We start from the raw sequence: 13,082 nt of genomic DNA on the forward strand, positions 1-13,082 counted from the left end.
TGGAGTCACCACTGTGAGGACAAATGGCCATATGGGCGAGGGATCGCCACTTGCCCTCCACCTCATCCCTTCTTGGGGAGAAGAGAGCGATGAATTCAATATTTGAGTCGTCCCCTAAAGGAGGGTCTAGGACCCAAACTGTAAATGTAATGAATCTTATGCAACAACCTTTGGGGACTAATGGTCTATTGGTCTGGGTACGGGTCAAGTTACGGTTTGGGTAAGGTATTAGATACCCTAGTCCATCGGACTTGCTGATCTTTCTATTACTTGGCTGGGTAGAGTTGTAACATGCTTTTGGGAAAGAATATAAAATACAGGATAAAGGGAAAAATAAAGATAAAATATAAAGGAAGGTGAGGAGACTTAACTGGAAGCTTTGGTGTATGGCAAAGGTTAGCATACATGATGCAAAGAAAATAAAGAATACGACACCTACAGCATGCAAGTGATGACAATAGCGAGGGAAAACTAGGCATGAAGGAGTGATGGTGGGTACATGATAAAAAGGATGATAGGAGTACAATAAAAGGCTAGGACCTAGATAGCATACCTATCATTGGGGAAAATTAAGACATGGGAACATGGGGAAACTCAAGACATATGGTATGTTACATGAATCATGGGCGATAAGTTAAAACATCATGATAGCAAATATGCAAGTTTTGAACTAAAAAAGTACATAAGAAGAGAAGAGAGATAGACAAGATATACAAGCACATGCAAGATTCATTTTATGAATGAACATACAGGGAGTCTTAGACTACGGGGTATAGGGATCATGGATAGAAATAAATATGCAATCCAAAAGACAACAAGAGCATGTATGTATGATCACCATCTAGATAGATGGGATCATACACGACTAGAAGATGTAAACTAATAAGAGAAAATAAACAATAAATCCGAATAAAACATAAGAAAGAGATAAAAATACTTACCTAGTTGGAAGAAGTTCAAAACTGAAGATGTGGAGGTTTCCCTTTGTGACTCTGAAGATTGGTACGTAGAGAAAGTATCGTCGAAAGTGATGGCTTTTCATATCTCTCTTTAGGTAGCACTTTGTTTTTAAACACCAAAATCCCCAAGTTTGATGACTCTAAGCTACAAACTTGAAACTTGAAGTTTAAAGACCAAGTAGCGAACTCAAGAGGTAAAGACTGTTGAGCAAGGGACTAACGACCAAGCAAGGGCCAAAGACCAATTGAGTAATGAACTGGGGGGCCCTCCTTAACGTGGGAGAGGATGTATTTTAGATGTAGAGGGATGAGTGCACTCCCAGATTTGTGTAAGGATGTTGGGTTTGATCTGAATTATTGGTGAAGCATTGAAATAGGTGTATTTGCATCGACGGTGGGTGTTTGGTCATAGTAATGGCCAATGGGGTGTGGGAAAGTGGATTGTTGCCAAAGGGGGAGTTTCTTGGGGCCTAAGGAAGCCAAAATACATATCCAAGTGGTCAAAATTGGGCTTGGTCGTGAAAGGAATCAAAATTGAAGCTAAACATGGGAAGATTGGGCTTCTCGGATTTGCACAGAATCGACATTGAAATGGGGTCGAGTCGACATCAAAGAGGGGTTAGGTTGACATCAAGTGGCTGTCGATGAACAACTCTCAACATCGAAGGAGAGGCTTCAGCAGTCGGTGTGAATTTTCTGAATGTCGAAGTGGAATAGATAGTAGGGATGCTATGCTAGACAGTGGGTGAAGTTGGCTCGATGTCGATAGATGGTGGGGTCAATGTCGACTCAGGGTCTTTGAGTGTCGACCTTGGTTTGAATGTTGACAAGGAGGATTTAGACTATTTGGGCCAGGTTCTGTGCTGGGCCAAGCTGGTTCCAAGGGGTCTAGATCAGGGCTGCTTTTCCAAGGGATCTTGGAGGGCTTTGGGTCTCTGGTTTTAGGCTCTGACAAGGGATTTTGACGATTAGTAAACAGACTTGGGTAGTACACACTTGCGGCTACATCTACAGATACATCGGCTTTATACCTTGGAGGATACTCATCATCACCATGAAAAACCTTCGAGGGAAAGGACAAAATGAGGTATCTATAGTGAGGACGAAATGTTGTGTTTAGGTATTTCTACAAAGGATTTTCACTAAGTTAGCAGACGAGGTGAGTGGGTTTTGTTTGATTTAATTTACAGAGTGTTTCAAATTTGATTTCTTATTATGTATGTTGCATGCATATGCATTACTTATGGCTCTATTGTTATGTTATGTCTATGAATTCACCTAGAGGAGGTGAATAGGTGAAAGTAGGGAATAAAAAACTTATTACGGAATTTAAACAAATTATCAATGAAATTAAACAAATAGCAAAGATAACATAAGAGATTTATAGTGGTTCGGCCAATACTTGCCTACGTCCACTCCTCTCACCTTAGAGAGAATTTCACTAAAATGAATCTTGAGTATGAGCAAGAGAACTCGTATAACTCTTGAGAAATGAGCAAGAGAACTCAATACCAACTAATCTTGATTATTGAGCAAGAGGACTCAACCTTCTCTTGATTCTGAGTAAGAGGACTCAACTACACATAAAGTAAAAATGTACTAAAGGTTAGAGTTACCTCAACTTTAGTAGTGTTACTACCTTTCAATCTTTGAAGCTTAATGCAAAATGAATGAAGGAAGCTTGTGTGAGATTTTTGCTTTGAATGTATGATTGAATTCTCACTTTGAGGCTATTGCACTGATCTTGTATTAAAATCTCTTAATTGTGATTAGTAATGATATTTAGAGCCTTAAACAATAGCCTATTTATAGACTAGATGTCTTAATTTAATTAGGAATCTAATTTAAAATTAGATTCCAAAGCCAGACATAATCCGGTATGCCAGATTCCAATTCGGTATGCTGGATTACCAAATTTTCATATATGAATAAGGAGTAACGGTCAAAATTATAATAGTCATTTACTGATCCGATATGCTGGATAGCCATCCGGTATACCGTTTCAGGGCAATACATAGGCCAATGGTGATCCGGTATACTGGATCATCATCCAGCGTACTCCGGAGGCCTACTACAGGCAAATCCCTGAGATTGTAATTAATCCGGTATGCCGGATTAGGCAATTTCTGCAGAATTAGGCCAGTATCTTTAAGGGGTTGTTATGAGGGGTCTCAAATCTAATTGGTCACATGTTTAGGGGTTCATTTAACCTCCTAAGGTCATTCTACATGAATGTATGTGTGCTTGTGTGTGCATTACATTGCTTGTGACTTTATTTAACCAAATTACAAATAAGTACAACTTAGAATCTTTAAGCTTGAAGGTCTTCAAAGTAGTCTTCTATTTGGCTTGGTCTTTGTCTTCATGTCTTTGATTCTTTGACTTTCATGTCTTTGAAATCAACTTTAATGTTCTTGTGTATGCTCCCCCTCACTTGGTGCTACGCTCTTATCTAAACAACTTACACAAGTGTTAGTCCAAGAGTGGCTTTATTTATTATCATCAAAACCTTTATGTCATTACGGTGGATGACTTGGAGTGTATGAGGCCTTTTCCTCAACAATCTCTCCCTTTTTGATGATGATAAATAATCCAAGTGAATAAAAAAAATAGAGCAAATAAGCAATTGAAAAATAATTGAAATACACATATCATACAACGAGTTCCAAACATAAATATTCATTTCAATTCTAACCATTACATTTTATTTCATATATGCCCATATACTTCTCCCCCTTTGTCATTGTCAAAAAGAGGGTAGTGACACATCAAGGATTGGGGTCAAAAGGTGGAATAGGTGGAATTGAGTTTGATTCACTGAGGAAAGGTGATCTAAGTCCTTGAGGAGTAACTCCTTGAGGTGTAGCTCCTGGTGTATCAAGAGATAAATGACCAAGATTAAAAGAGAGTTGATGAATGGCATGAAGAATTTTATCTTGGCGAGTGTTGAGGGAGTCAAAGCCGGTCTTCACTTCATTGCGAAGAGTGGTCACATCGTCTTGAATTCTTTGTTGGCCGAATTCAAAGTTCCATGATCCGATTGTTGGCTTCATCCATGTACTCATCAATGCTAGAGACCCATCCTTGTAGAGATTCCGGTATCCCTTCTTGTGCTTGACGAGGAGGGGGCACAACATCATCCAAGATTTCTTTGGCTTCAACAAACACATCGGAAGGAGGAGGGATAGCTATAGTGTGAAAGTTATTGTGGGATGTGTTGGAACGACAAAGTAGATTCTTCCTCATGATCAAGATCAATATCAAAGGCCCAGAATAGGCGAGGGAGGAGCCGGCCATAAGGTAGATTAGTGTGCTTGCGAGGGTGAGCACACGATTCCCTATACCTCATAATGAAGTATAGAAGACAAGTAGGGGTATTGGTATAGACACAATAGGTGAGATAAGCTTGTGGTATAAGACACTTACTTCTATCACCTCCCCTAGGAATGAATTATGTTGAATGATGTAAGAGATGACATGTGGTATGAGCCGAAGTCGTCTGGTGACAACGGTTGCCGCATAAGGATCAAATTGCTTAAGGATGGAGGAATATACTTCTTCATGATTTATTAAATCTCCAAAGTTGGTGTTCTTTGGAGTCCAAAAAATGCAAGGGCCACCACTAAAAATTTGAAAAATGCGGGCAAAGTCATTAATAGAGAGCTCTATGTGAGTACTTTTCATATAAGAGTGGAGTTTCAAACCTTCTCCTGCCCTGCTAAAATAAAGATTAGCATAGAAATATTTGACAAGATAGGGGTAGCAAGGGTCTGAAATGTTGAGAAGCGGTTCCCAACCGATTTCCTTGAATCTTTCTTCAAGCCGAATGCTATTGAAAGAGAAAACATCAACCTCACGTCCTTCTTCTATTTTTCGAGCAAGGTAGAGATGCCAATTTTGACGACATTTCAAAGATCTAAAAAGGCGATCTTCTCCTTCGGCATAAGGTTGTCTTGAGGAGCCTCCTCTTCCTCCGGTCCTTCCTCTTTTAGAAGGTTGATTTTTCAGTCATTGGTTCCTTACCTCTTCGATTCATTGTGAAAGAGAGAGTTGAAAGAGAGAAATGAAAGAAAATAGAGAGAATAAGGCTTGACAATATGTAATCAAGGTATAAGGCAAGAATAGATTGAACAGTGAATAGGAAAATGATAAAAAAGAGAGCTGTATATAGGCATAAAAATCTATTTAACAGCTATAAAATGGTCATAAAGACTAATCTGGTATACCGATTGATGATCCGGTATACCGTTTTAAGTCCAACATTAATAAAACAGCTCTATTTGCTGAGCCGATATACCGTTTGGTGTTCCGATATACCATTTCAGTAGAAACAGTCAAAAAATACAGTAAAACAGCATGAATGATTATGCAAAAAGATCACAAATGCCTAGGTCTCTTCTAAGGGTGCAGAATCTTTCTTCACTTAAGGGTTTGGTGAAGATGTCCACAAGTTGCTTCTCAGTCTCAATAAAGTCAAGTCGGATTTCACCTCGTTGAGCTGTATCACGTAAGAAGTGGTGACGAATATCAATGTGTTTAGCTCTTGAGTGTAAAATCGTATTCTTACTTAAGTTAATTGCACTTGTGTTATCACATTGGATAGAGGAAATGTCAATCCTAACTCCATAGTCTTGGAGAGTTTACTTCATCCATAGCACTTGTGTACAACACCGTCCGGCTGCAATGTACTCGACCTCGGTGGTAGATAGAGCAATAGAATTTTGCTTCTTACTAAACCATGAAATCAAACATGATCCTAAGAAGTGAGAAGATCCACTTGTACTCTTCCGATCAACATGACACCCGACAAAATCGGCGTCGGAGAAGCTAATAAGGTCAAAATCATTGTCCATAAGGTACCAAAGGCCAATGCTTGGAGTTCCTTTCAAGTACTTAAAGATTCTCTTCACAATACTTAAATGGGATTGCATAGGTTTGACTTGAAACCTAGCATAAGCACAAACACTAAACATTATGTCCGGTCTACTAGCCGTTAGATAAAGTAAACTACCTATCATGCCTCTATACTTGGTCAGGTCAACAGAAGTTCCATCTTCATCTTTGGATAAAGTTACAGATGTACTAATCGGAGTACCAGAGGACTTCTGTCCATTGATGTCAAACTTTGTTAAAAGCTCTTTCAGGTACTTAGTTTACCTGATGAAAATTCCATTAGGGGTCTGTTTTATTTGAAGTCCTAGAAAGAAATTTAATTCTCCCATAAGACTCATTTTAAATTCACTACTCATAGATTTACTAAAGTCATGGCAAAGTGATTCATTTGTAGAACCGAAAATGATATCATCAACATAGATTTGGACTATGATTAAGTCATTATTCTTATGTTTAACAAAGAGTATAGTATCAATCTTACCCATTGAGAATCCATTATCAATTAGAAACTTACTTAACCTGTCGTACCAAGCTCTTGGGGCTTGTTTCAAGCCATACAGGGCCTTCTTCAACTTGTAGACATAGTCAGGGTACTTTGAGTTTTCAAATCCAAGTGGTTGGATGACATATACTTCTTCGTTTATGAAGCCGTTTAAGAATGCGATTTTCACTTTCATTTGATGTAACCCCTGAAATTCTTATGACAGGCAAAAGCAAGCAACATTCTAATAGACTCAAGTCTAGCTACAGGAGCATATGTTTCATCAAAGTCAATGCCTTCCTATTGGTTATAGCCTTGGGTAACCAACCTAGCCTTGTTTCTAGTTATGTTACCATCTTCATCAAGTTTATTTCTAAAAATCCATCTAGTTCTAATAACTTTGGTGTTTGATGGTTTTGGCACTAAGTCCCAAACTTGATTTCTATCAAATTGATTAAGCTCTTCTTGCATAGCAATTATCCAATTACTATCCAAAAGGGCTTCCTTTATGTTCTTGGGTTTAATGGTAGATATGAAAACTACATTGGAACAAATATTTTGAATTTTACTTATTGTTTGTATGCCTTTCTCAAGGTTTCCAATGACAAAGTCAAGTGGGTGGTCTTTAACAGTTTTAATCTCTTTTGGAAGTTGATGTACTTGATTATTGGGTTCTTCTAAAGAGACATTTTCAACTCTTTTTCTAATTTCAAGTACTTTATCTTCATCATCTTTTTCTAAGTCTTTATACTTATCATTGGCCATAGATTCATCAAACTTTACATTCATAGACTCTTCCACAACTAGAGTTCTTTTATTGAATACTCTATAAGCTCTACTATTTGTGGAGTAGCCTAGAAATATACCATCATCGGCCTTTTCTATAAACTTTCCTAAGTTGTCTTTAGTATTAAGAATGAAACATGCACAATCAAAGACTTTAAAATAATCAACTTTAGAAAGCTTATTATGAAAAAGTTCATAAGGGGTCTTTAAGAGTATAGGTCTTATCAAAACCCGGTTTAACACATAACAAGTCGTGTGAACAGCTTCGGCCCAAAAGTACTTTGGCAAAGAATACTCATTGAGCATTGTCCTTGCAGTTTCTTGGATAGTTCTATTTTTTCTTTCAACCACACCATTAGATTGTGGTGTTCTAGGAGCCGAAAAGTTATGAGTTATACCTTGTTTTCGACAAAACTCATCAAATTCGTCTATGTTATCAAATTCACCACCATGGTCACTTTTTATAGAAGTGATTAAGTAACCCTTCTGATTTTGTTTTCTCTTGTAAAGAGATACAAACTCCTCATATGTATCATTTTTATGCTTGAGAAAGAGGATCCAAGTGAAACGGAAGTAGTCATCTACAATAACGAAAGTGTACTTCTTCCCTCCTAGGCTTATGGTTTGGATAGGTCCAAACAAGTCAAGGTGAAGTAATTGCAGGGGTCTTGAAGTAGCAACAGAATTAATGGCTTCATGAGAAGCTTTGGTAAGTTTATTTCTTTGACATGCTCCACAAGTGTGTTGCTTATCAAAGTTCAACTTAGGTAAATTTCTCACCAAACTCTTAAAGGAAAGGGATCTAATTATCTTAGGATTAATATGTCCCAATTTCCTATGCCATAAGGTAGCATCATCAAATTCTGAAATAAGACATGCATCATGTGAGTTTACACTAAATGTGCAAATATAAACATTATTCTTTTTACATCCTTCAAGAATCATATTATCATTAGAATCTTTAATCTCACATTTAGAGGCATTGAAATTAACAAAGTAACCATTGTTATATAATTGACTTACGCTAAGTAAATTATACTTACGATTATTAACTAGGCTAACGTTGGAAATTACTGTACCTCCAAATTTTATGGAATCGTTTCCAATAGTTCTTCATTTGCTGTTGTCTCCAAAGGATACCCATCCTCTTTTTTATTTCTTGAGTTCTAAAAACAGCTTTGGATTGGATGTCATGTGCTTTGAGCAATCACTATCGATGTACCATTCCATGTTGCTCATATGCTCCTACAAAACAAATACACTTAATAAAACTTTGGTCCCTATTGTGTGTTGGGTCCATTATTGTTAGTATCATACCTTTGTCTTTGTCTCCAAACCATTTGGTTACCATTTGTCTTTTGGTTGTCATACCAATTTGAGTATAATTGGGGTTTCCAAGGTCTTTGATTTTGAGGTACTCTATATGAACCTTGGTTTTTGGGTGGTCTTTGCACCTTAGGTGGAGTTCTAGTTGGTCTTTGCATCTTTGGATGATTCCTCCTGTCTTGACCATTGAAATGTCTTCTAGGATGGTGGAAAGGTTGCTTCATGTGATAACATTCCCAGATAGTATGTCCCTTTTTACTGCAATTGTTACATACAATAATTTGAGGGATACATGGAGTCTTCCCTTTGGGATTGGGTTTGCTAAATTGAGGGTTCTTCTTTCTTGAGTAGCATTCCTCAATAGAGTGTCATTTCTTCCTACAATAGTTACAAATTTCTTCTTTACTTTCTTACTTGCCACTTTACTTGTGCTTGGATCTTTGGTTTGATTTGAACTTTTGTTCATATTATAGCCTACTCCTTCCTTATTGAACGGTGCTTTGGAAGCATTTTCAAGTAAAATGTCAAGAGTCTTTTTTTCGTTAGTAAAGGATTCTAAAGCTTTACACAATTTCTCTTTTTCTTCTTCCAAGAAGTTAACTTGGGAAGTTAGAGTTGTGTTTTGGTCTTTGAGGGTATTTATCTCTTTTAAGATATTCTTTTTAGTAGTAGCTAACTCCATGCTACTTTCGTAGAGGTCTTCAAAGGCTTCTTCTAATTCTAGAAAATCCTTATCTTTATGAGATGGAGAAGGAGGGGTTACTTCATTTTGGGTTTCTTCATCTTCAGTAGCCATGAGTGCCCTATTAGTTTATTCTTCTTCTTCTTGACATGCTTCATGATGAGCACATTTATGTGTGAAATCTTAGGGCATAAAACATATATTTTACCACATTGTACAGAGTTACTTTGGTGCTTTCTTGTGCTTTTTCGGTTTTAGGCTATTTTGGGCTATTCTGGACTATCGGGAGCTGCATATCCCAAGTTACACGTAAAGTTGTCATTTTTCTTTCCATGACTATAAAGAAGATTAAATTTGGATCAAGTTGGACGTGACGGAATGCAAGTACGCATTCGTCTAGCCCACCGTACAGTTGATTATTCTTTTCAACCCAAGAAAGGATAATGGGTCAGAAAGGAGCTGTAGTGCAAGCCCATAGTCATTTTACCACTACTCAATGACATTTTTGACATTATAGAAGATATTTCTAAGCAATGGTGGAGATCTACTGCAAGTATAGGGCCGTTTCAATAATTTTGCATTCATGAAGAGAGAGAAGGACTGCTACCTACATGGAGGGACCCACACTACCACTAGATTCCATAGTTTTGAAGGCCCACAACATGTCCACGATTTTTCTAGGCTACATTTAATGCCCCATGATTTTTAGAGGGCACATTGAGAATTTTGTTATTTGATTGAGTGGAATCCTAGTCATCACTATCCTAGTCATCACTTTCTCTCTCTCTCCTCCAACTTTTTAAGGGCACTTTTGGAAGTCTACTTGGGATAGATTTATTTTGAAAGATATTTTCTCATCTATGGAAGGTTGAAAAGTCAAAGATGCTTTGATCTCATTGTTTGGAGAAGATATCTACAAAGAAAATGAAGCACAAGTTAGAATTAGAAATTTACTTTTCTAAAAATAAAAGGTTTATGTAAACAATATTCTCTTCTGTCCCTCTTTCTATTTATTCTTTTTTTTCTTGGGGATCAAGCATTGTAAAGGAGGAAGGAGAAGAGAATCTTCTCTTATTTTTGGATTCCCTTCTCACACTCTCTCTCCTCTCCACAATTTTTAGAGGGAGAGCAGCCCAAAATCGTGGAGCTCCTCCCCCTCTTTCCTTTTCTCTCTTCTTCTCCCCTTTTCCCTATAATTACCCCCTATGTCTCTTGTAAAGTTTGCTCATTAATTAGTGAAATTTCTTCTCTTCTTTTCCTTCTAAATTGTGATTTTTAACTTTCTAGTTTTTAGTTTTGATTTCATAAGATTAGTTCTTTCAAGTTCTTAGTTTTGATTTCATAAGTCTAGTTTAATGGTTGTAATAGTTTTAATTTAAAGCTTCCTAGTCTAAGTTCCTATGTTGATGACAAGATTTGGAGATTTAGAAGAGGAAGAAGCCATGGTAAGTTTATTCAAGCACATCGAGGTATCTCATTCTCTAAACCTTTAATGTCATTCTCCCTCTCCTCTATCTCTCTCTATCTTCTTCTTCTTCTCCCTCTATTTCTTTTATTTTTTTTTTATATGGTTGTGGTTTGTGGATGCACTTTTATTCTCTTATTTCTTTTTATGTGGTTATTATGTGTGGCTGTAATTTTATTCCTTTCAATTCGCTTTAGTTTGATAGGTTAGATGCTCATGTGTTAGGACGCCAATTTAATCCCTTAATTTTGTTAGTTGCTTATGAGTTAGGATGCATTAATTTTCATTAATTTAATTATTTTAATTTAACACTTTAATTTGGTTCACTTTGCATTACTTTTAAGTTAGTTAAATAGAGTGGCGTATATGTCCTCGTGTTCGACCCTTAGCTACGATTGACCTGTACGCTTGCGGTAATTTTTAAATTCAAACAAGTTTTTGGCGCCGTTGCCGGGGAGATTATTGTCCACTTTATTTTTTTGATTTTTAAGTAATTCGAAGTGCTTTATTTTATTTTACATTTTCTTCTAAAAAAAAAAAAAAGTTTTTGAAAACCTCTTCTTGTTTCTCTTCTGTTTCAAATAGTGTGCGCCCAATCTAAAGTCCTTCATATGCTCCAACCCTCCATCTTTTGGTGTCTCTCATAGGATTAAGTTACCTATGACGCTACATCTTGACTTGGTTGGGTGGATTGGCATGTGACTTATCTTTGGAGCTGACCACTCTTGATAGCAGGAAAGCGACATAATGAGTGAGTTTGGAGATAAAAACGTATAATAGTCCTCCACCCTACATTAGAATCCACTTGGAGTCACACGTAGGTGGCTATAGAAGACTATACGGGTTCCCTTGTTATCAACCTATATGACATCCTTATAGCTTTGGAACCATTGTTTCGATTTTTGAGAGATAGATGCACTATCTACCTTGGACTCCCTCTTATTTTTGGTGATTCTTTCTAAGTCTTTTATTTTTCTTTAATTTTTCAAAGGAGACCTCATATCTATTTAGGTGGCTTTGGTGTGGACTTGTGATTTAAGTAACCGTCTTATTAAAATACCACCTTCTCCACTACCCTTGATCCCACCTTTGACCATGGGTGACCAACAACCCAAGACTCTTAAGGATAGGTTTTACCCTACTAGGGCTGCACAACCTTCTTGCATCAACTTACCACCTGTTACAGGAAACAATTATGAACTCAAGACCAACTTCATTAGCATGCTACCCCACTTCCATGGGATGGCCAATGAAGATGCATATCTCTTCTGTAGGGAATTTGAGGAGGTCTGTGTTCTAATTAAGGTCCATAATTTGACTGATGATGCAGTTAGGCTTAGGTTATACCTTTTGCCCTAAAAGACCAGGCCAAGAAGTGGCTCTATAGACTACCAACAAATTTCATTAATACATCGGATGAGTTCACCATTGCCTTCTTGAGAAAAATTTTTCTTCTTTACAAGACCAATAAACTCAAGAGTGACATACTCCAGTTTAGGCAGAAACCACAAGAGTCCTTTTCTAAATTCATGGAAAGATTCAAGGACCTCCTCTTAGAATGCCCTCACCATGGTTTTGACTTGTGGCAGCTATGCCAAATTATTTATGAGGATATTGACTTTCAGACCAAGTAACTTGTAGAGTCCATATGTCCTGTAGCCTTTACTTCTTTTTCTAAGGAAAATGATGCATGGACATTCTTAACCAATTTGGCTGATAAGACTAGGAAGTGGAAATCTTCCCAAGAGGCTGAAAGGACCACTAAGGGGTATCTCATTGAGGGTATGCCAGCCAAGGAGGCCAAACTTGATAGCCTCATAAAAAGGGTGGAGTCCATAGTTCTTAAAGAGTCTATACCGGTTAACTAGGTCAATCATGTATCAATATGCAATTGGTGCCAAACCCCTGGACATCTTTTGGAGGAATGCCCCAATTCCTTTGTGGGCAATTCCAACACTGAGAATGTAAGTGCTCTCTACCAAAATAACCCATATAGCAATACTTACAATCCAGGATGGAGAGATCACCCCAATTTCTCCTGGAATCAAGGGAACCAAGCAGGCCCATCCAACTTTAACCATCAAGGCCAGCTTGGTCTCCAACGGCCCAACTTTGCACCACAAAGCCAAGGTATGCCTCCTCACCCCTTCCCCCCTCATCCTCATCTAGGATCTTCTATTAATTCTGCTAGGCCTCCTCTCCTTGCACCTTATCAGCAACCCCCAGGGTTTACCAATACAGAAGAGGCAACAAGACTGAATGAGATGGACAACAAGATAGCCCTTCTCATGACAAACCAAAATAATATGGAGAGACAACTCACTCAGATTGTCACAATCTTGCATGAGAGGAAAACAGGGAAGTTACCTAGCCAACCTGAGCCAAATCCTAGGCATCAGGTTCGTATTCAGCAAGGTACCCAAGCTCCGCCACTCAATGTTGTACAAGGCCAACATCATCAAGGGCCCTCCAGCTAGGTAAATTCAATAT

The 13,082-nt window shown here is 37.7% G+C and overlaps 1 non-coding gene across 1 annotated transcript; it reads right to left on the minus strand.

Annotated features, from left to right (window-relative positions):
* Positions 1-12,061: 12,061 nt before the first annotated feature.
* LOC122663513 lies at positions 12,062-12,168 on the minus strand. The gene has a single exon (XR_006333178.1). It is a non-coding gene; the product is annotated as a small nucleolar RNA R71 (small nucleolar RNA).
* Positions 12,169-13,082: the final 914 nt, after the last annotated feature.

Source organism: Telopea speciosissima, chromosome 5, assembly GCF_018873765.1.
Source record: "Telopea speciosissima isolate NSW1024214 ecotype Mountain lineage chromosome 5, Tspe_v1, whole genome shotgun sequence".
NCBI lineage: Eukaryota > Viridiplantae > Streptophyta > Magnoliopsida > Proteales > Proteaceae > Telopea > Telopea speciosissima.